Raw genomic sequence first — 25,422 nt, 5'->3', positions numbered from 1 at the left:
CTCATTTTTTTGATAGCCTTTGAGCCATGGCTAAGGCTACTTTGTGCTTGCTACGAGTTACTCGACATGGAGGAATATTTTTTAGGTCGAATTTAGAGTGGGAAGGAATGCATTTGTCTTGTTTGTCCCTAAGACCAATAAAACAAGCACTAACAGGAACATTATCATATGAATCTAACTCAGCATCACCCAAAATATTACTGACATTATTACCCATGACCAAATTTGCACCAAGAGGCAAGAAATCCTCTGAACCAAGATCTTTTTCATGACCAATGAGGTTAATTTCTTCCCTCTATGAACATATCAATGGAGATATATGTGGAGTAACGGATGGTCAATGGGTTTTGAAAAGGGGAATATCGAGGGTTAGAGTGTGAGAGGGATATGTGGGAGATAGAACAATATCAAGACTATGGGTGGCATTGGCTAAGGGCATAGGGACAACGATAATATCAGCTCCACTAGGAGAATCAAATATGGTTTTGGTTTTGGGTTGGAGATGAGTCATCATCATCGGAATACTCCACCAACAACTAAGTAGTGGACTCCATTGAAAAAGGAACAACAAGAAGATGAGGATTTTGGGGTTTTCTGGTCAAATAGAAAAAGATATTTTTTTAAGTTTAAGAGGACTGATGGAGAAGAAGCTGTGAGAAGGGGAGATGAAGGGGTTTTATCAATTTTTTTAAAAAAAAAATAGGAAAAGAAAATGGGTATTGTGAAGAAAACATGCGTTTTTGATTTGTTTTATGGGGTCCAAAATATAAGAGAGAGAAAGTTTTGGCGCCCAAACTTGGTGAAACATCTTTAGGAATATAGGAACCAGGTTTCTACTAGTGCTCAATATTGACACATTTCATACAAAACCACACACGATACATGACTATATGGTAAATACTTGATAGTTTATTTGTTTTTACCCTTCTCTGTGCTCAGTTGCTCTTTAAGCTAAGGTATAACCAATGAACCTACATTGCCATGTATTTTAATTATGTCTAGTATGTGTGCTTGTAAAAATATAAAAATAAATTAGTTAAGTAAAAGCTGGTGTTTGTCATTTTTTCTAGCCAAAATACTTGAGGGAAAGTCCATAACATTAGTTCATAGTGAGTAGACCAAGCTCCACCCGATTCTTTTCAAAATTCTCTCTGGTCAAGGCCTTAGTGAATTTATCTACTAATTGATCCTCAGTTTTACAAAAGTGGTCTTAAATTTTTCCTTTCTCAATATTGTCTCTCAAAAAGTGATGTCTCACATCAATATGCTTAGTCTTCTTATGATGAATCGGTTCCTAGCCATATTCATGGCATTTGTGTTATTTCATATGATTGGAATACATCTAATATTCACATCATAATCCTCCAATCATTGTTTAATCCATAATAAATATGCACAGTAAGAGGCAGTTGCAACGTATTCAGCCTCGATTGTAGACAATGCAATGAAATTCTATTTTCTTGTGACTCATGATATTAGGCACGAGCCCAAGAAGTGTACCATCCTAGAAGTGCTTTTACTATCGGCTAAGTATCCATCATAGTCTGCATCTGGATACCCTACCAAGTTTAATAAATCTCCATAAAGGTACCAGAGAACCAGGTTTTGAGTTCCCTTCAGGTACCCTTGAATCCGTTTAACAACTTTCAAGTGTGATTCCGTAGGATTTGACTGAAACCTGGCACATAAACTAATACTGTACACAATATTTGGGCGACTTGATGTGAGATACATAAGTGTTCCAATCATTCCCCGATACCTGGTCTCTGCAATATGCATACCAGACTCATCCAAATCCAGCTTTGTGCTAACACTTATGGGAGTGTCGTTTGTCTTTGCATTACATATATCAAACTTGTGCAACAATTCCTTGATGTACTTTTGTTAATGAATAGATATCCCTTTAGAAGTCTATTTAATTTAAGGCCAAGAAAAATGTGAGATCACCCATCATACTCATTTCAAATTCTCCACTCATCATCTAAGAGAATTCTTCACATAAAGCTTCATCAGTGGAACCGAAGATAATATGTCCACATACACTTGTATAATCAACATACTTTCTCCTCTTCTTATGATAAATAGTGTGTTTTCAATTTTTCTACGAGAATACTCATGGTTAATAAAAGACTTTGACAACCTATCATATCATGATCCGGGTGCTTGTTTCAAGCCATATAATGCTTTATCATATCATGACTTTCAAAACCTGGTGGCTAACGAACGTAGAATTCCTCCTAAAGATACCCATTGAGAAATGCACTCTTAACATCTATTTGGTACAAAGTAAATACCATAGGAGTAGCAGAAGCTATGAGCAACCAAATAGCCTCCATTTTTGCCACTGATGCAAAGGTTTCTTCATAGTCAATGACTTTTTTTTGGTTGTATCCTTGAAAAACTAACCTTTCCTTGTTTATGGTTATTTCATCTTGGTCACCCTTTTTATTTTGAAACACCCATCAAGTTCTAATATCATTCTTTTTGGAGGTATGGGAACCAGATTCCAGACTTTACATTGCTCAAACTAGTTTAGCTCTTCTTACATAGCAATGATCCACTCATCATACAATAGTACTACCTTAATATTATTAGGTTCCACCTGAGAAACATAAGCTGAGAAGGCCCATAAGTTTCTCAATTTTGATTTAGTCTGAAGGCCAGAGTATACGGGAGTAAGAATATTTTCCACAGGGTGTGATCTCTTATGCTTCCAATTACGGACCTGTGATATTTTTCCATCTTCTGATGTTGAGGTACCTTGTACTTTTATACTGGTATTTCGTAGTTCATCTTCTTCATTTGTACCCCCTGACACTGGTAACCCCTCAATGGTGTGAGATTCATCACTAGTGCTGCTAGGTTGATCATTTTTCAAAACAACTTGTATACCTTTGCGATGAAACTTTGTGATCATCATTATCCCTAAAAAAATCCAAGTCCTTCCCTGTCAACCTGTATACCTTCCTCATCCAAGTGATTAGTTTTATCAAATATCACATGAACACTTTTTTCAACACGATTAGTTATTTTATTTAACACTTTATAAACTTTACTCTGGGATGAGTAACCAAGAAATATTCCCTCATCACTTTTGCCATCAAACTTTCCTAGGGGTTCTTTTCTATTGATGTGAACAAAGCATTTAAACCCCAAAGCCCTTAGATGAGCAAGATTTGGTTTTATACCTCTTAGTAACTCATAGGGAGTTTTGTGAAGGAGAGGATGAACCATTCATCTATTCAAAAGGTAGCAAGTTGTGTTTATAACTTCAACCTAGTATCCCATTGGAAGACCACTTGCAATCAATATAGTTCTTGCCATGTCTTCCAAAGCTCTATTTTTTATTTATATAATCCCATTTTTGTGGGGTTCTAGGGGCTGAAAAATTATGGTCTATTCTATGTTCAACACAAAATTCAAGAAATTTTGAATTCTCAAATTCCATATCATGGTCAGACCTGATGCTCATGATTTTAGAGTTTATTTTTTTGAACTAGTTTCACAAAAACCATAAATACATCTAATGTATCATCCTTAGACCAAATAAAAAGAGTCCAAGTGAATCTTGTATTATTGTCAACCATGACAAACACATACCTTTTACCTCATCTGCTTTGAACTCGCATGGGTCCACATAGATCCATGTACAGCAATTCAAGGGATTTTGATGTACTAACCATTTTCTTAGGCCTAAAGAATGACCTGACATATTTTTCTCTTGCATAAGAATCACAAATAATGTCCTCATTGAATTGAGTTTTAGGCAATCCAACAACCAGGTCCTTAGCAACTAGTTTGTTCAGTTGAGAGAAGCTAGCATGTCCCAATATTTTGTGCCATATCAAGTTAGTTTCAGTAACTACACCAAGGCACATAAGATTATTTCTATGAGGTTCCTTAATGTTTGCCTTGTATACATTTTTGTATCTTTTTCCTTTCAGGACTAGGTTCCCAGTCTTTGAGTTAGTAACAAGACATTCTGCGAAAGAAAACATCACATTTTTTCCCTTATCGCACATCTCAGACACACTTAGAAGATTGTGTTTTAGACCAAGAACATAGTACACATTCTCAATTACATAAGATTGAGACTTTTCAACTTTTCCAATCCCAACTATTTCACCTATTTTTCCATTTCCAAAAGCTAGACTTCCCCCTTTAAAGTCTGTGAGTGAGAGGAAATTTTCACGTGCTCCATCATATATCTAGAACAAGTATTGTCCTGATACAAAGGCTTATTCCCTCTCCTCACCTTTACCTGCAAAAATAGTCAAAATTTAGATTTGGGTATTCACATCCATTTGGGTCCCTTCTTATGGAAAAATGGATGAATCAAGTTTCTTCTAGCCCAAGCGGGCAGTCTAAATTTGAGAACCTGATTCTTAGATGGTGAAATCTAGTCTGGCACTGATTTCGAATGTGATCAGTTCTACCACAGTGAGTACAAAGACGTTCCTAGGAGACACATGTGTCTTGTTCAGGATGCTTCTCCTTTTCATATCCCAAGTTGTGTTTGTTTGTAGATTGACGTTCTTGAATTTGTAGTAACATCTGTGAGGATATGTTCTACTTGAGATGCCATTCCAAATCAAGTTTTTTTTTTTCAAGGTTTATTTGTAAAATTCTATTCCTTTCAGTTGCAAATTAAATATTTTCGATTAATTTCTTAATTTTTTCTTCTAATGCAATCTGAGAGAAATCAATTTCATATTTACCTTTGAGGAGTGAGCCAAGTCATTTGTTTTCCACTTCAAAATTTACAACAGAATTCTCAAGTGAAATATTTTTATTCTCAAGATCCTTATAGTCAATTTTTAAAGAGGCATAATCATTCATGAGTTGGTCTTTTTTAGATGACGCTGAGTGGTATACCTCTATAAGAACAGACGACATGGATTCTAGTTTCTTATTAGAGAAAGTATTAATTTTAGATTTGATGTCTAGAAAACTTACCTCGAGTTGTCTCCCATCATCTTCATATGAATCAGAACTTGCCATCAAGGCTATAATGTTTTCCTTTGGATCCTTTCTCATCATCAGAATCTGAAAATTCCATGAGAGCCAGCATATCCTCTCTATTTGGACAATCAATGGCCAGTAAAGATTGATTTTTAGGATCATCATCAGATTGTCCTTCCAAAGAATCACCCAGTGTGGCCAATGCCTTCTTCACTGTGATGTCGGCTTCATGAATAGTTATTCTTTGATTTGAAGGAATGGTGTACTCCTTTCTTGGTTCCTTTCCTTTGTACGAATGATTTTTCTTGTACTCAATCTCACATTGTGGGCAAAATTTGATGAAGTGGTTTGGGATCCCACATTTTTGACATACTTGGTTATGATTTACCTTTTCGTTGTTCTTGGAGACTCAGTTCCTCCTTTGTGAGTCCATACTTTTTTGAAACATCTTTTGTAACCTTCTGGTCATGAGAGCCATATTTTCTTCCTCAAAATCAACTTTATTAGTGACCTTTAGAACCAATTTTTATTTTATTTTCTACCACCATTCATCTCATGCTCTTAATTCTTTTTGAGCTCAAAAGTAGTTAATTTTCCTACTAGCTCATCCATGGTTAGAGTGTCCAAATTACATGCTATAGATATTGCTTCAACTTTTTTCTCCCTTGATTCTGGTAACATACTGAGAAGTTTTCAAATTATCTTTGTGCTGGGAACAACTTCACTGAGTGAGTAAATCTCATTCAGAATTGTTGTGAACTGGTATGCATCTCCTAAATAGTCCCTCCCTTATTTATCCTGAATAGTTCGTATTTCCTGTTAAGCATGTCAATCTTAGATTTCTTCACTTGATTGGTACCTTCATGAGCCGCTTGTAGAGTGTCCCAAATTGCCTTTGCGGTGGCATAGGATGGTATCCTATTATACTTATTAGAACCAATGCCACATATTAGGATTTTTTTGGCCTTCGCATTATTCTGAACATTTATTTTGTCATTTGCATCCTGTTCAATCTTCCTTTTAGAACCTAAGTCTCGGCATCTTTACCAAGCTTAGTGGGGATTGTTAGTATATCCAGTAGAATATTTCATAGATCGTGATTTTCTCCGATTATAAAGTCCATCATTCTATTTTTCCACCATCAGTAGTACTGTCCATTAAAAAGAGGAGGATGGGTCTATGAGGCTCCTTCTTGGGATATTGGTGGGGAAGCAACCGATATTTTTCAAAGATTTAACCTTATATTGAAAAGAACACCTCTGATACTAATTGAAAAAAATAGCTAACTTTGCCACACGTATTTGGAACCTGGTTCAGAGAAACACAATAACAGTAAAAGCAAACTGCACACAGAATTATGCAAAGAGATTTCAACTCCAGTCTCCATTACTTTAATAATATTCTAGATTACAAATCATTAATCTAAGGGACTCACTCGAGTACCTCACCCCAACATTTAACTCTAACTGTTCTCCACACAATCTAATCACTCCAAGAAGTCAAACTTGCTTCTTGTTACAACACTTCACTTCTAACAATAAGTAAAGACTATTACAACTCAAAAGAAACACTTTTGTTGCCAACACTAAATAGTTACCTAGTAATAGATTGGCCTCAATCAATTACTCATTCTTTCTTGATTTTTGCGATTTTCAGATCTATGGATGTGCAAAAGGTATCTGCGGCAATTCACAGCAATGCGGGATTCATACTGCTTGCTATTTGACTTCTTTTAAGTCACCAAAAACTTTTCCTTGTGAAAACCAACTTGTATACCGAAACCTTCTAGAATACACTTCTTTACCATAATAATAAACATTTCTTTTTGATTTAAAATTTTGGATTCTTTTCAATATGTTAATTATGCATTCCTTAATTAAACAAGTATTCTGCTGCACATCATGTAGCTAAATATGTCGGCCCCATAATAACGAAGAACCTGGTTCATTATTAACATGAACCTGGTTCACAGGTCAATCATCAAAACCATAACTCTCAAATCTCCTAGACTTCACATTTTTTCACGAGAAGAATCATAGTGGTTCAACGGGATGGTACCTGCTAGTCACGAGTCTTTTATGGGATTTTTAAAGAGAATGGATCAAACATCCATGGGGTTGTTAAAGAGAATGGAGGTAATTGAAGAAGAATGTAGTAATGATGATTGTGTTATTTGTCTCAACAAAATTGGGAAGGAGAAGGAGGAGTTGTTTTGCCTGCCGTGTTCACATTTATTTCATGGACATTGCATTATGGATTGGTTGGAGATTGGTCATTTTTGATCTATTTTTCGTTGAGGAGCCAAGTCTTAACTAAAGAATATTTAAGGTCGTCATTAGTTATATTGAGTTGTTGTATTTTTTTTGTGTATTTTTCAACTATGTAAATTTTATTTTTAAAAATCAACTAGTTCACATACCCGTGTGATGCACGGATAATTCTAAGTAATCGCATAAAATAGTATCCATGAAAAATTGTAGAGGCATAAAACTCCTTCCACAATTAATTTTGTATCATTATTGAGAAATGAAAGTTTTTCTTGTGATAATTAATTAATTATATCATCCATAACCGATACTCCTACAACACCAGACCACTACATAAGAGCAGCAACAAGATAGATCAATCATCTTTTAATGCGCAGAATAAAAATAACTCTTACAACTCATCTCTGAATATCTCGACATGAGTATTGACCTGTAAATCTCACTATAAGAAGAATTCATCATTCTGCAAGCTGGACATTTGTATTATATTCCAATAAAATCTTAGAGCATCCTAGAAAAAAATCAAATCAACAAAAACATCATTAATTGTATCTTGCTTAATTAGTCAACGAGTGAGGAAGATCTTACTGAACAAACTCGACATTTACTATAATGAATCACATTGTGGTAGACTGAGCTCCATAAAATGATCTTTTACAAAATACGAAGAGTCTTCTTTTATGACAAATAATATATGGATGCATATAGATAAGGCAACTTAACATTCATTTTAGTTAATGAATAACTTCATTTACACAGATTTCATTGATATTACACCTATTGTTATCTAAACCAAACTTAGTAAATGGCAAAATACCATTCAGATGTGAAACAATTACACCCATAAATCCGTGGACATGATTAAATTCTAACATTACAACTTTCTTGGATCTTCTTATCCACTACGCAGAGTAATATGTATCAAAGGATATCCTTAATGAAATAGTTTATAACCCAATTCAAAAATTATGAAAACTTGAATCTGAAAATTCATTTTTCCACGCCTTCTGCTGAAAAACAAAAAGGTTTAGAAAAACCAAGTCATTGGAGTCTCTATGTGGCAAGTGTCACTTAATTAAAGAAGTACCCATCTAAGAGTTGTAGAAAAAATTAAATACAGTATGATAATTGAATAAATAAATGGAAATGAATGCTAAGTCTACATCGTATGCATGTTAAATAAATAGCTACAATTATAAATAATATGTCCACATAAATAATAGAAATGTTAAAACACCTACCAACAGAAGCTATAACTTAAAAGAGGAGAAAATTATGGAATGTACTATTAACTTGAAGTGCTTGGACATTAGAATAGGCAAAAAGATATTCTCACCAATAGAAAATTTTGAAGCTTCTGTGAGAGAGGTTCATGTAATATTAAGAGTAATACCTAAAAATGTATTTTCGAATCATGTGTCTTCCATTGCCCTGCAAGAAGAAAAGGATTAGACAAAAACTTTTATCACGATAGACACTTGAATATCAAATAGTCACAACCTCTTTTATTTGAGAATGAAAGATCTTTTCAATACACAAATATAATGGTTAAAGAGTTCAACTTTTAGGAAGAGAAAAATAGGCAAGGTTTCTTTCTTTAATGGAGTTTCTGGATTTCTTCATGAATTTTTTATGGTAGTTCAATTATGACTTCTTCATCCGTTATTTAGAAGATTAAAATATATGATACTATTCAGTAAATAATTTCAAGAAAATAAAAGAGACAGTGAGATATGTACCAGGAGATTGGACTTGGCTTACCTTGACTTTGCGAATACCCGAAAATACTCTAAACAATTTTTGTAGCACGATTAAATTTGATACTACCTCCTCTATTCAGCACCCAAAGATTTCTCCAAACAGGTAAATTTTTCTTAATCAAATCACGGAATTCCTTGAAATACAGTTGTATATTATGCATTACATTCCACCCGTATGTTAATATTGTTGTTATTGACTGCAAAAATTCAAAGTTGCATTTTGAAAGTCTCTTATGTTTAAATGTGGAAAATGTGCACATGAAAGAAATTTAACAAATATTTTAAGATACAAACTCTGATAAATATTTTAAGATGTATTTCTTAATCAAACTGAAAAAAAATTACAATTTATCATACTTTTCATGTAGGTTTTCAATATCTAAATTTTATTTTTAAAAATATAAGTTAATCTAATCTAATTTACCTTCAAAACTTAGTCAAATTGACTTATGAAAAATAAGACAAGTAATTAAGAATGAGCAGAGTATTATTTCCAGTTCAATGATTTTTACCTTGGTCATGAGGCCACATAGAAGGAAACAAACCGCTGGAAACTCTTCGCACATTAATTTAGAAAAATAATATGCATTGTAATACCAATTTTAATGCAAGACCAAAGATTTAGGGTAAGATTTTTCTTGATTGGCTTTTGGATTATGGCTTATAAGGCAAAAGTCAGACGTTAGAAATCCTAACTTAAAGTTTTTGGCTTAAAATTAAGTGTTTATATTCATTTTTAAATTTTATCCAAACACTATAAAAGTGCTTAAAAGTTATTTCACATAAAATCACTTAAAATATGTCAATCCAAAATGGCTCTAATCTACAAGTTAAACAAAGAGTTAGCAATACAAACTCCATTTTCAATAATTTATATCCGAGAAATTTGAAGCAATTGGCCTTATACTATATTTGGAGAAAATTATAGTAAAGAAAGAAAAAAGAAGATAAGTTATATTCCAAATTTTAATATCAAGGAAATATCATATATGTATATTACTATAGTTATTTCTGTTGGATTCAATTGGTGTGAATAAAAAATGAAGGGAAAGTAACGGAGGGAAACTGTACTCATTTAAGGAAAGTATACTTCTCCCACATTGATGGGAGAAAGCAACTTTAATGTATTTTTATTGAGTAACACTCCTTCAAGTGAATAGTAAGGCAAGAACCAAGAGGTGTCTCATGTCATTGTTGTCGTCGCTCGCTCGGCTCTGCTTCGACTTTGTATTTGAATTTGGATTTGTTGATGAGATTATTTTTTTAGACAAAGTTTAATTGAAAATGTTTCAGAAAAGGGGTGATTGTTCAATCGGATGTGACTATTCAGAAAATACATACTGTTTCATGAACCATTGCTTTCTTTTCGAAAAGGCATTTTATGGCTATAAATACCTGAGAATTGTTTTCAGGTAGTACAAAAATGTCTGCATTGAAAAACACTCTTCTACTTCTAAAAACTCTGTGTGATTATCTACCGTTGAGTGTGTTCGAAGAATCAGAAGGTTTGAGGTACCGCTACATTAGGATTGTGAATCATTTTTCCTGGGAGGAAACATTCCACAACCTCAGGTACTTGAGGGAAATTAATTCCATAAGGACACCCTGTGAAATCGGAGTCCTTGGTTCTATTTTCTACTTCATCTTATTTCTTTTAAATAACATACTTCTATGATAGTTCTTGATGAACTTGTGTTGAAGATGTTAAAAACTTCATACGTGTTCTTGAAATTGTCTTGAATAAAAGTTGAAGTGTTTGTGCAAACATACAGATTATGTACCCGAAACAACAATCATAAAGAATTGAGTTTTGTAATTTGTATTGTTTGATTTATGGAGGTTAAAGCTCTATGCTTTCTACTTTGTTTGAACTTAACAAGTGATTTGAAGAAATAAAAATTTCATCACAAGTTATAGGTCATTCGGTTAATGATTGGAAGACATAAAAACTTCATCGTTAAACTAGAACCAAGTAGTGTTTAAAGTTGCTATAAACTTGTAATTAGTATTTTGATATAATAAAGTTGAATGTGTTTTTGTGACAGGAAAAGATGACTACTGATGGTCATGTAACTGAAGGGTGAGACAAGTGTGGTAGAAACGAATGTTGCTACAACCAGTCGCACAACTGTGCCACTCGCTATGGCACTAGAGAAAAAGCTCAAATTTTTTTTGGAATAGATTCTAATAGATAACAACAAAAGATGTTCTTCTATCTGACAACCTTGTGTCTTCAAAGATTTACATTTGAAGATGCTCCAGAAGTGCTCGAAGAAACTTCGGACAAGAAGCGGTTTGTTGTAATAGAGGCATGGAAACATTCTGATTTCTTATGTAGGAATTATACATAAGTGGCCTCCAAGATGATCTACACAATGTTTATAATGGAATGAAGACATCAAAAGAGTTATGAAATACGCTGGAAAAGAAAGATAAGACTGAGGATACTAGAACTAAGAAGTTCTTTGTTGCAAAATTTCTTGAGTACAAAATAATTGATAGTAAGACTATCGTATCTCAAGTATAGGAATTGCAAGTTATCATCCATGATCTCCTTGCTGAAGGTATGAATTTACGGAATACCTTATTTGAACATTTTAATTATATTTTTAATGACATGAATTTTATTGTAGGTTTAGTTGTGAACGAGGCATTTCAAGTTGTTGCAATAATAGAGAAGTTGCCACCTTTGTGAAAGGACTTCAAAAATTACTTAAAACATAAGTGAAAGGAGATGACAGTCGAAGACCTCATTGTGAGATTGCACATTAAGAAAGACAAAAAAGCTGTAGAGAGGAGGTCTAAAGAAAATTCTACAATTAATAAAGCTAACATTGTAGAAGACGACCCTAAGAACTTGAAGAAGTGAAAGAAAGCTAGACAACAAAGCAATCTACCTAAGAAGAAATTCAAGGGGAAGTGCTTTAATTGTGGAAGATTGGACACAGGTCAACAGATTGTTGAGCCCCAAAGCAAGAAAAAAAAAAGAAGGATCAAGCAAATATGGTTGAATCCAAGAATGAAATGGACAATCTATGTGCCATGATTTCTAAATGTAACTTGGTGGGTATCCAAGAGAATGAAGGATGGATTATGGTGCCTCCCACCACATTTGTACCAATAAAAATTTGCTTGCTGCATTTTCTTTGGCTCAAGGTAAAGAGAAAATCAATATGGCAAACTCCGCAACTGCAAAAGTTGAAGGGATAGGGCAAAGTGTTGACTCTCAATAATGTCCTTTATGTACCAGAGTTAAGAAACAACGTGATTTTTGTATCACTTCTTGACAAAAATGGATTCAAATGTTTATTTGTTTCTGGAAAGATTGTTACTAGTAAAGGGGAAGTGTACGTAGTGTTAGAGTTGTCTGAATTTTGTTGGTCCGGCCCTGAAAGTTTTGTAGTTCGACCTGTGTTTGTGGTTTTCAATAGGACCTATTTGTATGTACGTACTATATAAGTGTGATTTAGTGGATTATTTTCGTCATTCAGAAAATTCAACCTTCTCCATATTGTACTCTCTTTTCATTATCATGAAACCTTCTCTGCCTCTGCTCGTGGTTTTTCTCGCAAAGGTTTTCATGTAAATCTTTGTGTCGTTCTTAGTTTCTTTTACTTGTGATTTTCTTATTATGTCTGAATTCTAATAAACTGGTATCAGAGCTTGTTGATTGTTTTCTCGGGGATAGAAACCATAAATTATGAAGTATGACATTTCGGTGTTGGATCGCAACACCAGATTTTTTTTATGGGAGGTTAAGATATGGGTTGTGCTTGTGCAGATGGATTTAGACAATACTCTGTTAGGATCTGATAAGATGCTCTTCACATGGATGAACGAGGACAAATGACGTAAGGATCGAAAGGCTCTATCTCAGATCCACCTTTATTTATCCGATCAAATTCTATAGGATATTTTGAAAGAGACCACTGTCGCTGCGTTTTAGTTGAAACTTGAATCGTTGTTTATGATGAAGAGCCTAATAAGTAAGTTGCATATCAAACAACGACTTTATTCCCATCGAATGTCTGAGGGTGCGTCCTTGGAGGATTACCTATCTGTATTTAAGAAAATCATTTATGATTAGAGACTCTGGAGATTAAGTACGATGAGAAAGATCTAGGTTTGATTTTATTGTGTTCACTGCCTGCATCATACACAACCTTTAAGGATATGATTTTATATAGTTGTGATACCCTAACGATAGATGAAGTCTATGATGCATTGTTCTCTAAGGAGAAAATAAAACATCTTGTGAATGGGTCGGAGACTCAAGGAGATAGTTTTATTGTTTGAGGAAGGACTCGAGAGAGGAATTCGGGGAGTGATGACAGGAATAGGTCAAAATCCAAAAATAGAAACAAAACTTGTAATTACTATAAGGAGGGTCATATCAAACCTGAGTGTTGGAATTTATAGAATAGAGAGAAAAGAGAAGCTCCAAAACCAAAGGGAAACCAATAGAGAAGTCCAGTAAAGCCAGTTTTGTGGAAAATTGCGGTAGTGATGGTGAACTCTTGGTAGTTTCTGATGGTAACTCCAAACCCTGTGAGGATTGGATTCTTAATTCAGCTTGCACATTTATTATGTGTCGTAATCAGAAATTGTTTACAATATATGAAACAGTCTCTAAAGATGCTGTGTTGATGAGAAACAATACACCTTGTAAGATAGCTGGTAGTTGAACAATCATAATTAAGATGTTTGATGGGGTTGTGAGGACACTTGGTGATGTGTAGTATGTCCCAGACCTGAAGAGAAATCTTATTTCCTTGCTTGATTCGAACGGATATAGGTACGCTGGTGAAGGTGGAGTCTTGAAGGTTACTAAAGGTGCTCTTTTTGTAATGAAGGGATAGAGAAAGTCTGCAAATTTATATGTCTTGCAAGGCTCTATGATTATAGGTGATGCTACTATTTTTACCTCTTCTCTATCAGAAAGTGACATTGCTAAACTTTGGCATATGCGCTTGGGGCATATGAGTGAAAACGGGATTACTGAACTAAGTAGGAGAGGATTTCTTGATGGTCAGAGTATTACCAAATTGGAGTTCTATAATCACTGTATTTTTGGGAAGCAGAAGAAAGTCAGATTCACTAAGGACATCCACTCAACTAAAGGCACACTTGATTACATTCATTCTGATCTCTGGGGTCCTTTTAGAGTACCTTCTAGAGGAGGTGTGAATTGCCTGTTGACTATTAGTAATGACTATTCCAAAAAAGTTTGGGTGTTCTTCCTGAAGTAAAAGAATGATGTGTTGCCTACTTTCAAAGAGTGGAGGATTATAATTAGAAAAAAAATAGGGAAACAGGTAAAATGCCTTCATACTAATAATGGTTTAGAGTTCTGTTCAAATGAATTTAATGCTCTGTACAAGTCAGAAAGAATTGTGAGGCACTTGAAAGTTAATCATACTCTGCAACAGAATGGTGTGGCTGAATTATAGAATAGGATTATAATGGAAAAGGTACTGCGTATGCACTCTAATGCTGGTTTACCCAAGTCTTTTTGGGCTAAAGCTTCTTCCACAGCTTATTTTCTTATTAACCGCTCTCCCTCATTCATGATTGATAAAAAGACTCCACAAGAGGTATGGTCTAGTACTCCTGCTAGCTATTCTGATTTCAGGATATTTGGATGTCCTGCTTATGCTCATGTTGCTAATGGAAAGTTAAAACCTAGATCTGTCAAATGCTTATTTATGGGTTATAATCCTGGTGTTAAAGTTATAAGCTTTGGTGTCTAGAAAACATAAAGGTTATAATTAGTAGGGATGTTGTATTTGATAAAACTGCCATGCTTTAGGCTTCCTCCAAATCTAGTGCTTCACCCCCAGATGAACTTAGTGACATAAATCAGCAAAAGTCAAGCACCCACATTGAGTTACAGATTGGAGGAGAGTCTACACCAGTGCCTACTTCTCAGTCTAGCCCAGAGATAAAGAGTGGTACTATTTCTTCTTAACCCCTAGTGACACCATAATATTCTATTGCTAAAGGTAGGTCTAAAAGATATATCAGACCTTCCCAGAAGAATGTTAAAGAAAATTTGGTTGCTTATGCATTGAATGTCGCATAAGGTATTGATTCTGGTGAAGAACCTTCTTCTTACTCAGAGGAAGTTAGTTATGGTGATTCCGGATGATGGATGATTACTATGCAGGAGAAGATTGAATCACTTCATAAGAATGACACATGAGATTTGGTAAGATTGCCTAAAGATAAGAAAGTTATCCATTGCAAGTGGGTATTTAAAAAGAAAGAAGAAACATCAGGAGTTAAAGATGATAGATACAAAGCAAGACTGGTTGCTAAAAGCTTGATTCGAGCCTTGCTTGGCGTTGTGGCCATGCATAATCTTGAGCTTAAGAAGTTGGATGTCAAAACTATATTCTTACATGTAGAACTTAAAGAGGACATCTATATGCAGCAACCAAAGTACTTTGTAGTTTTAGGAAAGAAGGACTATGTATGTTTGCTGAAAAAGTCTATTTATGGCTTAAAACAGTTGCCCAAACAGTGATATAAGAAGTTTGACTCTTTTATGACCTCTCATATATTTTGGAAGAGTAGTTATGATATTTCTCTTGTATGTTGATGATATGTTGATTGGATCAAAGGATATAAGAGAGATAATAAAAGTCAAAGCCAAGCTCAGCAAGGAGTTTGAGATGAAGGATCCACGAGAAGCAAAGAAGATTCTTGGCATAGAGATTCTGAGGGATAGAGAGAAGTGTAAGTTATACTTGATTCAGAAAAAGTATATTGAGAAAGTGCTTTACAGGTTAAATATGTAAAATGCCAAGCCTGTCAGTACTTTATTGGCAGCTTACTTCAAAATCTCAGCCACTTTATCTCCAAAGACAAATAATGAGCATGATTATATGTATCGAGTTCCATACTCTAGTGCCGTCGGGTATCTTATGTATACGATGGTGTGTTCCCGACCATATTTACCATATGATATTAGTGCAGTTAGCATATACATGGCAAATCCTAGCAAAAAACATTGGAAATTAGTTTAGTGGATTTTTAGAGACTTTCATGAATCTGCTAATGTTTGTTTGAAGTTTGGGCGAAATAGAGATGGAGTAATCGGGTATGTTGATTTTGATATTGTAGCAGACCATGATAAAAGGAGATCCCTTATAGGCTATGTTTTCACTATTGGTGGTTGTGCTATCAGTTGGAAAGCTACCTTACAGACTATGATTACTGTGTCAACTATTGAGGTAGAGTACATGGCTATTACGGAGGCTTTCAAGGAAGCTATTTGGTTGAAGGGTCTGTTTGGTGAACTTAGCAAAGACTTACAGATTACTGTGGTCTTTTGCAATAGTCAGAGTGCTATCTTCCTTATAAAAGATAAGATGTTTCACGAGAAGACAAAGCACATTGTTGTTCGGTATTATTTTGTACATAAAATTATTGCTCGTGGTGATATTATGGTAAGCAAGATTAGTACCCATGATAAACCTGCAGATATGATAACCAAAACACTACTAAGTTCCAAGTTTGAGCATTTCTTAGACTTGGTTGGTGTTACCTATTAAGATGTTCCCTTAGGGGCTTTTGTGGAAGAGGTGGAGAGTCTGTGTTGAAATGGATTTGAGTTCTGAATCAGAATTTGTGTCAAGGTAGAGATTGTTAGAGTTGTGACCCAAATTTTGTTGGTCCAACCCTAAAAGTTTTGCGGAGCAACCTATGTTTGTGATTTTCAATAGGACCTATTTGTACGCACATACTATATAAGTTTGATTTAGTGGGTTATTTTTGTCATTCAGAAAATTTAGCCTTCTCTACACTGTACTCTCTCTCTCTCTTTTATAGTGAAACCTCCCTTTCCCCTGCCCATAGTTTTTCCCATAAGGGTTTCCACATAAATCTATGTGTTGTTCTTGTTTTCTTTTACTTATGGTTTTCTTATTCTATCCGAATTGTAACACGTAGGAAAAGGCTACCTCACTAAAGGCCCCTTTAAGATGAATGTAATGACAATTGAAATCAATAAAAGTTTTGTTTCTTCTTACTTGCTTAAGTCTAATGAATTGTGGCATGAAAGATTAGGACATGTCAATTACAAAACATTGTAAAAACTGATTAGGTTAGAAGTATTGCAAAACTTTGAATGTAATAAATCAAAATGTCAAACGTATTTGGAATTAAAGTATGCTAAGCATCCATATAAGTTCGTTGAAAGGAATTTCAATCCCTTAAAATTAATACACACTGACATTTGTGATATGAACTCAACACCATCTTGTGGTGGAACAAAGTACTTTATAACTTTTATTGATGATTGCACTAGGTATTATTATGTCTATTTTCTAAATAGTAAGGATGAAGCAATAGATGCGTTTGGGCAATATAAAACAGAAGTTGAAAATAAGTTAGACAAAAGGATCAAAATGATAAGAAGTGTTAAAGGTGGAGAGTATAAATCTCCATTTGAAGAAATATGTGTAGAGAATGGAATTGTCCATCAAACTACTGCCTCATATTTACCTCAGTCTAATGGAATTGTGGAAAGGAAAAATTGAACCTTAAAGGAAATGATGAGTGTCTTACTTATAATTTCAAGTTTACCAAAAAACTTCTGGGGGGAAGCTATCCTTACAGTTAACTGAATACTCAATAGAGTGCCTTATAGTAAGACACAATCAATTCCATATGAAAAATGGAAAAAAAAGAAATCTAACTTGAAATATTTCAAAGTGTAGGGGTCTCTAGCGAAAGTTCAAGTTCCTATGCCTAAAAGGGTAAAAATAGGATCTTAGACAGTGGACTACGGGTTCATAGGATATGCTAAAAGTAGTAAAGAATATCAATTTTTGGTTCATAAATCCGAACATCTGGATATCAATGAAAATATGGTAATTGAATCAGATAATGTTGAGTTCATTGAACACATTTATTTATATAAAACTAGACATAAACAGTCTAGTGGAGGGTCTAAACGACCTCGAGATAAACCAAGGGAGGATGTACATAATGATGAGAATCCAAGACATAGTACCCATCAAAGAACATAAACTTCGTTTAGGTCAAATTTTGTAACATTTCTCTAAGAAAATAAACCTCAAACATTTAAAGAAGTGATGTCATCTTTAGACTCATCCTTTTGGAAAGAGGCAGTCAATAGTAAGATTGAATCTATCTTGAGCAACCATACTTAGGAGTTGGTTGATCTTCTTCTAGGAAATAAATATTTAGGTTCTAGATGGATCTTCAAAATGAAAATAAAAGTGGATGGCACTATTGACAAATACAAGGCAAGACTTGTAGTAAAAGTCTTCAAAGAGAAAGAAGGCTTAATTACTTTGAAACATGCTCATCTATAACAATAACATCAATTTGGATGTTAATTGCCTTGGAGGTAGTATATGGTCTTGAAATCTATCAAATGGATGTGAAAACAACATTCTTAAATAGAGAATTGGAGGAAGAAATTTACATGGAACAACCCAAGGGTTTTGTGCTTCCTAGTAAAGAAAAAAAATGTGTGCAGACTTGGTAAGTCACTCTATGGACTAAAATAAGCACCTAAATAGTGGCATACGAAGTTTGATCAAACCATGTTGGCAAACAAGTTTAAGATAAACGAATGTGATAAATGTGTTACATTAAAGACACTCCAAATCAAAATGTCAATGTTTGTTTGTATGTGGATGATATGTTGATCATCAGTAGAGACATTTCTAACATAAATGCTACGAAACGAATGCTTGAGAGCAAGTTTGATATAAAAGACCTTGAAGTTGCGGATGTGATCTTAGGAATAACAATTCATATATCTCCACAAGGGCTGGCATTGTTATAGTCTCGGTACATTAAAAAAGTACTTGACAAATTTAAGGATTTGAAATTCGGTATTGCCAAGACTCCATTGGATGTGAGCTTTGCACTTCAAAAGAATGAAGGTGAAAGTGACTCATAGTCGGACTACTTAAGAGTGTTGGGATGTTTAATGTATTTATGAATTGTACACGACCAGACATAGCATGCGCTATTAGTAGGTTGAGTCGGTACACGAGTAATCCCAATAAAACTTATTAGATAAAAATGAAAAGAGTTTTGGGGTATCTTAAATACACTCAAGACTATGCTTTGTATTATAATAAATATCCTGTGGTAATTGAAGAATATAGTAATGCAAATGGGATCATCAGATCGAATGAAGTACAATTCGCGAGTGGATATATATTTACTATAGGAGGAGGAACAGTCTCTTGGAAATCGTCTAAACAGACATAGATTGTTCGCTCTACAATGGAATCTAAATTTATCGCATTAGATAAAGCCAATGAAGAAGCTAAATGGATCCAGAATTTCTTGAAAAATATTCCTTTTTGGCCCAAACCATTGGCACCAGTATGTATACACTGTGATAGTCAAGCGGCGATTGGTAAGGTAGGGAACATGATGTATAATGGTAAATATCATCATATAAGACAGAGACATAATACTGTTAGAGAACTACTCTCTAGTGGAATTATCACAATTGACTATGTAAAGTCAAAGGATAATATGTTGGATCAACTTACAAAAGGACTATCTAGAGAGGGAGTTGAGAGAACATCCAAAAGAATGGGTTAATGACCGAGGACAAGCCAGCATGGTGGTAACTCTATTGAGCAGACTGGAGATCCCAAGATCTAGGTTCAAGGAGATCAAACAAATTTGTGATTGACAGGTTCAACATTATCAATATACCCAGCCAATTCTCATGATGTAGACAATGTTTAGTAAACAAGGATAATACTTGTAATGTGAACCCTTTTAATGATTATCTAAATTTGGCATATTTGACCAAATAGTTTAATCTATAGGATTGAACATTTAGAAATCATCTATGTGAAGGTGAAGTGGAAGCCGCTTCAAGGAGAATGTTAGTAAAGGCCTATTCTCTAAGCTCTCATGAAATTAGGACGTGTTCATGGCTGAAATGAAAAAAATCGTGAGATCCATAAATGGTAAAAGGTTGGTTGTATGACATATGTTGTATAGGTGTACATTAAATATCGACGGTTCAAAGATATCAAATCTACCGATTGACCTAGTGCATCTGATGCATGTTCACTATGGAAAAGTCAAAGGGAAACCCACTTATCCAGATGCAATCAATCTTTACTTTCTGATCACATACTTGTCCGTAAAGTTTTATAAAGAGTATTCATTCCCCATTCATGTAGAGGATTGTCGAGTTCAATTGGTGTGAATGGAAAATGGAGGGAATGTCTTAGAGGAAAAGTGTACTCATTTAAGGAAAGTATACTTATCCCATATTGCTAGGAGAAAGAAACTTTAATGTGTTTTATTGAGTAACACTCCTTAAATTGGATAGTGAGGTAAGAACCAAGAGGTTTCTCGCACCGTCATCATCATTGCTCGCTAGACTTCGGCTTCAGATTCAGATTTATATTTTTCAAATGATCGATCGATGAGATTAATTTTTTAGACAAAGTTTATTTGAAAATTAGAAAACAAGTAAAAATATTTTTTCCCATAGAAACGTTATGCAGAAGCATACAGAAACACACCTCGAAAAGGACACAACCCTTCGAGAAAAAAACACACTGTTTCGGAAAAGGAGTGACTGTTCAATTGGATGTTGTTGTTTAGAAAAGACACACTATTTCAAAATGGACAGACATGATTGTTCCAAAGTGATACACCCTTCCATGAACCATTTCTTTATTTTCGAAGGAGAATTTGATGGCTATAAATACCTGAACGTTTTTGTTCAGGTAGTATGAAAATTTCTGCATTGAAAAACACTCTTCTACGAAAATTTCTGCATTGAAAAACACTCTTCTACTTCTAAAAAATCTGTGTAATCATCTACAATTGAGTGTGTTCGAAGAATCAGAAGGTTTGAGGTACTGCTACATTCTGATTGTGAGCTATTTTATCCTGGGTGAAAAAATTTCACAACCTCGTGTACTTGATGGGAATTAATTCCTTAAGGACACTCCGTGAAATCGGAGGACTTGGTTCTATTTTCTACTTCATCTTGTTTCTTTTAAATAACATACTTTTTTTATAGTTCTTGATGAACTTGTGTTAAAGGTGTTAACAGCTCCATAGGTGTTCTTGAAATTGTCTTGACCAAAAGTTGAAGTGCTTGTGCAAACATATAGATTGTGCACCCGAAACAATAATTTCATTGTTCTTCTTTAATCACAAGAGGTTATCTATTTTAGCCCCTTTTTCGGTATTAATTTGCAAGTGCGGAGCATAATTTTCCACCAAAAATATTATCAAGTATCATGTGCACTAATAAAAGCTTGAAGCCTTGAACTTAACTAACACTATTACGCAATCATATATGGTGATATAACTTCACACTTCCATAGGAAGCATCATAGACAGATCAACTATAAGCTTCAACAAAAAGTTTTCCAACAAAGACAGTTTAATCGACATGCTTGGCATGAAAATTAGATATCAAAAAAACAAAAAGGGACTAAATATACCTTAATGGAGAAATATGACCAAAGTAAATGAGCCATAGCCGTAGTATCTGGAACATGTTATGAAATATAAATAAAGAACAACAAGAATAAATAGAGAGAGAAGAGGTAGACTTTTTTATTTAGGCATGAGAGATCATCTTGATTGAGAATACAATTAATAAAACTCCTCAAATTATAGGGAAAAATACTCCTAGTTTCTGACGAAAAGATAGATACTTCAGATCTTGATAGACATTCACTATAATGAAAACTCTCCCTTGAATGTCTAGATAGATAATGTGCCTCGTTAAAACCTTACTAGAAAAAACCGAGTGGAAAAAGAATCTAGTTAAGGAAAAAGAGTACACATCTCTAACAATACACATTTTAGCTGCCTCATTAAAAACCTTACAAGGAAAACCTGGTGGGACAAAACCTTGAAAGGAAAAAAGAGTACAACGCGTATTAAGTCCCCCTAATGAGAACATACATTGAATCCTAATCTTATGCAACATCTTTTTAAATGTTGCAATTGGAGAAGATTTGGTGAATAAATCAGCCACATTGTCACTTGAATGAATCTGTTGCATGTTAATATCACCATTGTAGCTCACGTATGTAGAAAAGATTTGGTAAAATGCTCTTTGTTCTATCTCCTTTTATGAATCCTTTCTTAAGATATGTTATGCATGCTGCATTAACTCAGTATAAAACCGCGGATACATTATCACATTTCAAACCATATTTTTCTCAAATGATATGTATCATGGACCTCAATCATACACATTCTCGGCTAGCTTTATGAATAACTATTATTTCAACATGATTTGATAAAGTGGCTAGATAGATTATTTTGTATTTCTCCAAGATATGACAGTATCCCCACATGTGAACACATTGCATATTTGAGATCGAGATTTATGCGGGTTAAATAAATATTCAGCATCAGCATAATCAATAAGATCGAGACTGTAATCGTTAGAATAATATATGATCATATGTTTGATCTTATTTATATGTCTCCTAATAGGAGAAAAACTATACCTTGCTAACAAATTAATCGAAAAGGCTATATCAGGCCTTGTAGTATATGCAAGATATTTTTTGTCAAGTGAAAATATTCAACATTTTCATGTGTGACATCTTCAAGTATGTGGAGTGCAAATCAAATAAGTTTTCACTTACCAAGATGCATCCTTTCATGTCACTTGATAAATATTTCTATGTCAGCATGCTTAAATTAACATAGAATTTAGATCCTCGTAATCTTTTACAATATTGCGCCAATATTGTATCTAAGATATTATTAATGATATATCATTTTGTATCGGTTCACAGTGGGACATAACATATTGAGATCTCATCAATTCATTATTTTCAGGTACCTGAATCTTTCATAAGGTTAAATAAAGTATTATGTCATAGTCTCTTCAAGAGCACATTGCCTTCTTATTATGATTATTTGCTCCTTATCCTTTTCAAGGATCATTTCATTTAGAACCGATTGATCTACCACGCTTCACGCATACATAGATTTTGTACTTTAGAGACACAAAATAGGAGAACTTGCAGCTTAAATATGAGATGCTTTCGGATTTGACTTGAATTATCTTTTAAATGAGGATCTGATGATAATTCCTAACATATTTTTTAGCTGTTTGTAATCTCCCCCTTATGTTAGAAAAACTAACATCCATCCTCCTTTTTCTTTGAAGAATCCATCTTTGTGCATCATGGTATATTCATTAATCGTATACCACACATTAACTATTAGATGGACAACGTGTGATTCCTGACTTAGAACCAACTTTGTGGGGAAATTAATCATAATTTATTGATTTGATGCATACAAGTACTTTTGTGTATAGTATTTCAAACCAACACATGAAGCTTTTGTTCTCAATGGTTTAACTATTTATTGAAGGCATTCGATGCTAAACCATGAACATCAAGATGAATTATCTTGATTGCACAATCTGAAAGTTATGTTCTTAACTCAATTTTATTGAGCAAGCAACTTTATGAATGTCAAACTGCTGGTTGATAATAAAAGTACATGTGATCATTTTATATTAATGTATCTTAATAGATCACATGACTGGTGAACGGGTGTATATTCACCTTTTATACTTTTCAGACTTTAAGGGATCCAATTCCAATATTAGTTGGTCCAACCAACTTATTATGAGAACAAACAACATTAAAAGTAATGAAGAATTTTCTAATTCTTCAATATATGTTACATACTCAGTATGCATATATTTGGGATGTCTCAATCGTTTATATCAATTTATGATTTTTGATACTAGTAAACTCCAAGTTTACCATGACATGTACCTTTATTCTTTAGTAAATTTTAGATTTATTATTACATGAATAAATTTTAAATTTACTATGTCAGAAGTAGATATCAAATAACTTTTCTCAATTAATCAGCCTGTTTCGGAGGTGAATTGCAATACCATCACAATCAAGTACACGTTTGCATTAATAAGCTTCTCATTCCCCAGGAATAGAATATAATCATGCCTTCAGCGTATCAAATTCTAATAGCTACTACAAAAAAAGATTGAGGCATACATATGATTTATTTCTACCACATTCAATTCAAGGACTGGAGCATATTTAATGAGACATGTTTCACCAAATACTCATTATTTTGCCTTAGCCATCATAATATCATGAATATGGTGCATTGAGATTCAAACTCAACGCTTATCCATATAGAGACGTCTTAGGCATAAATCGATGAGACTTGAACTCAACATATTATCATCCCTTTTGATAATATTGTTCTTGAGGAATGAATTTAAAACATAAATGATTTCAAACCAATTATTTTTCCTCAAATCCAACAATAATTATATCATTAATAGGAAAATACAAATAACATAAGAAATTACTAACCTTGACCTTTAAATTTATAATCTCACCTTATTTGGCAGAGTCTCGTGCTGATAACATGTTATGAAATATAAATAAAGAACAGCAAGAATAAATAGAGAGAGAAGATGGAGACTTCTTTATTTAGGCATGAGAGATATCTTGATTGAGAATACAATGAATAAAGGCCCTCTATTTATAGGGAAAAATACTCCTAGTTTCTGACTAAAAGATAGATACTTTAGATCCTGATAGATATCAACTAGATCTTATTAGATCTTGATAGACATTCACTATAATGTAAATACATTTATAACAGAAAACATTTTTTTCTTCTTCTTTGTTTGTCTTAGTAGTGTTAGTTAATGTTTTCACAACCATTCAAAAGAGTTACATAGAAGCAAGGGCTCTCTTTTAAATAGGTGCACTTAGTAGGTTTTACTAATTTGGTGGATTTTTTCTCATAAAAAATATAAAAATATTTTGGTAAATAATCAGGATATTTTAGTAATTTCACTTTAAGTTTTTTCGAGTTGATGTTTTTAAGGTAGTATAGATAATTTTTTTAGAGGATTATTTCAAGTATAAAGTTTAAGATGTGATGTTAGACCAAAATATAATTGAAGAAAGAAAATAATTTTTCTTATTTATTAAAATTTCAAAAGTTCAAGTAAAGAATTTTATTTATTGTAAGGTCAGAAAAGGTTTAGATGATATGGTATACATTATGAATAGAGTTAAAGTCTGTGTATTGTCAGTCTACAAAATATTCTACACTATCAGGTAAACTTTACCTGCTATTGCAGGTTACTCAATTTTTTACATAGAAATTAAAAAAGAAAAAATTGGGTAATCTTCAATAACAGGTCAAGTTTATCTAATAGTGTAAAGTATTTTGTGCACTGACAGTGCACAAAACTTAAATTCTTATGAATATGCATATTGTTTTGGTTAGAATCGAGGGATTAGGTCGGGGATGGATTAAATAGGTGAGTTCGTAAAGTGAATTTCACAAATATTTACATTTGGTTATGAGTTATTTTTATTTTGAAATTCATCACGTGTCCAATTTACTACTTTATATATAAGTGA

The sequence above is a fragment of the Capsicum annuum genome, chromosome 11, assembly GCF_002878395.1.
Source record: "Capsicum annuum cultivar UCD-10X-F1 chromosome 11, UCD10Xv1.1, whole genome shotgun sequence".
In the NCBI taxonomy this organism is placed as follows: Eukaryota; Viridiplantae; Streptophyta; class Magnoliopsida; order Solanales; family Solanaceae; genus Capsicum; species Capsicum annuum.
Note: the sequence above shows the minus strand (reverse complement) of the source record.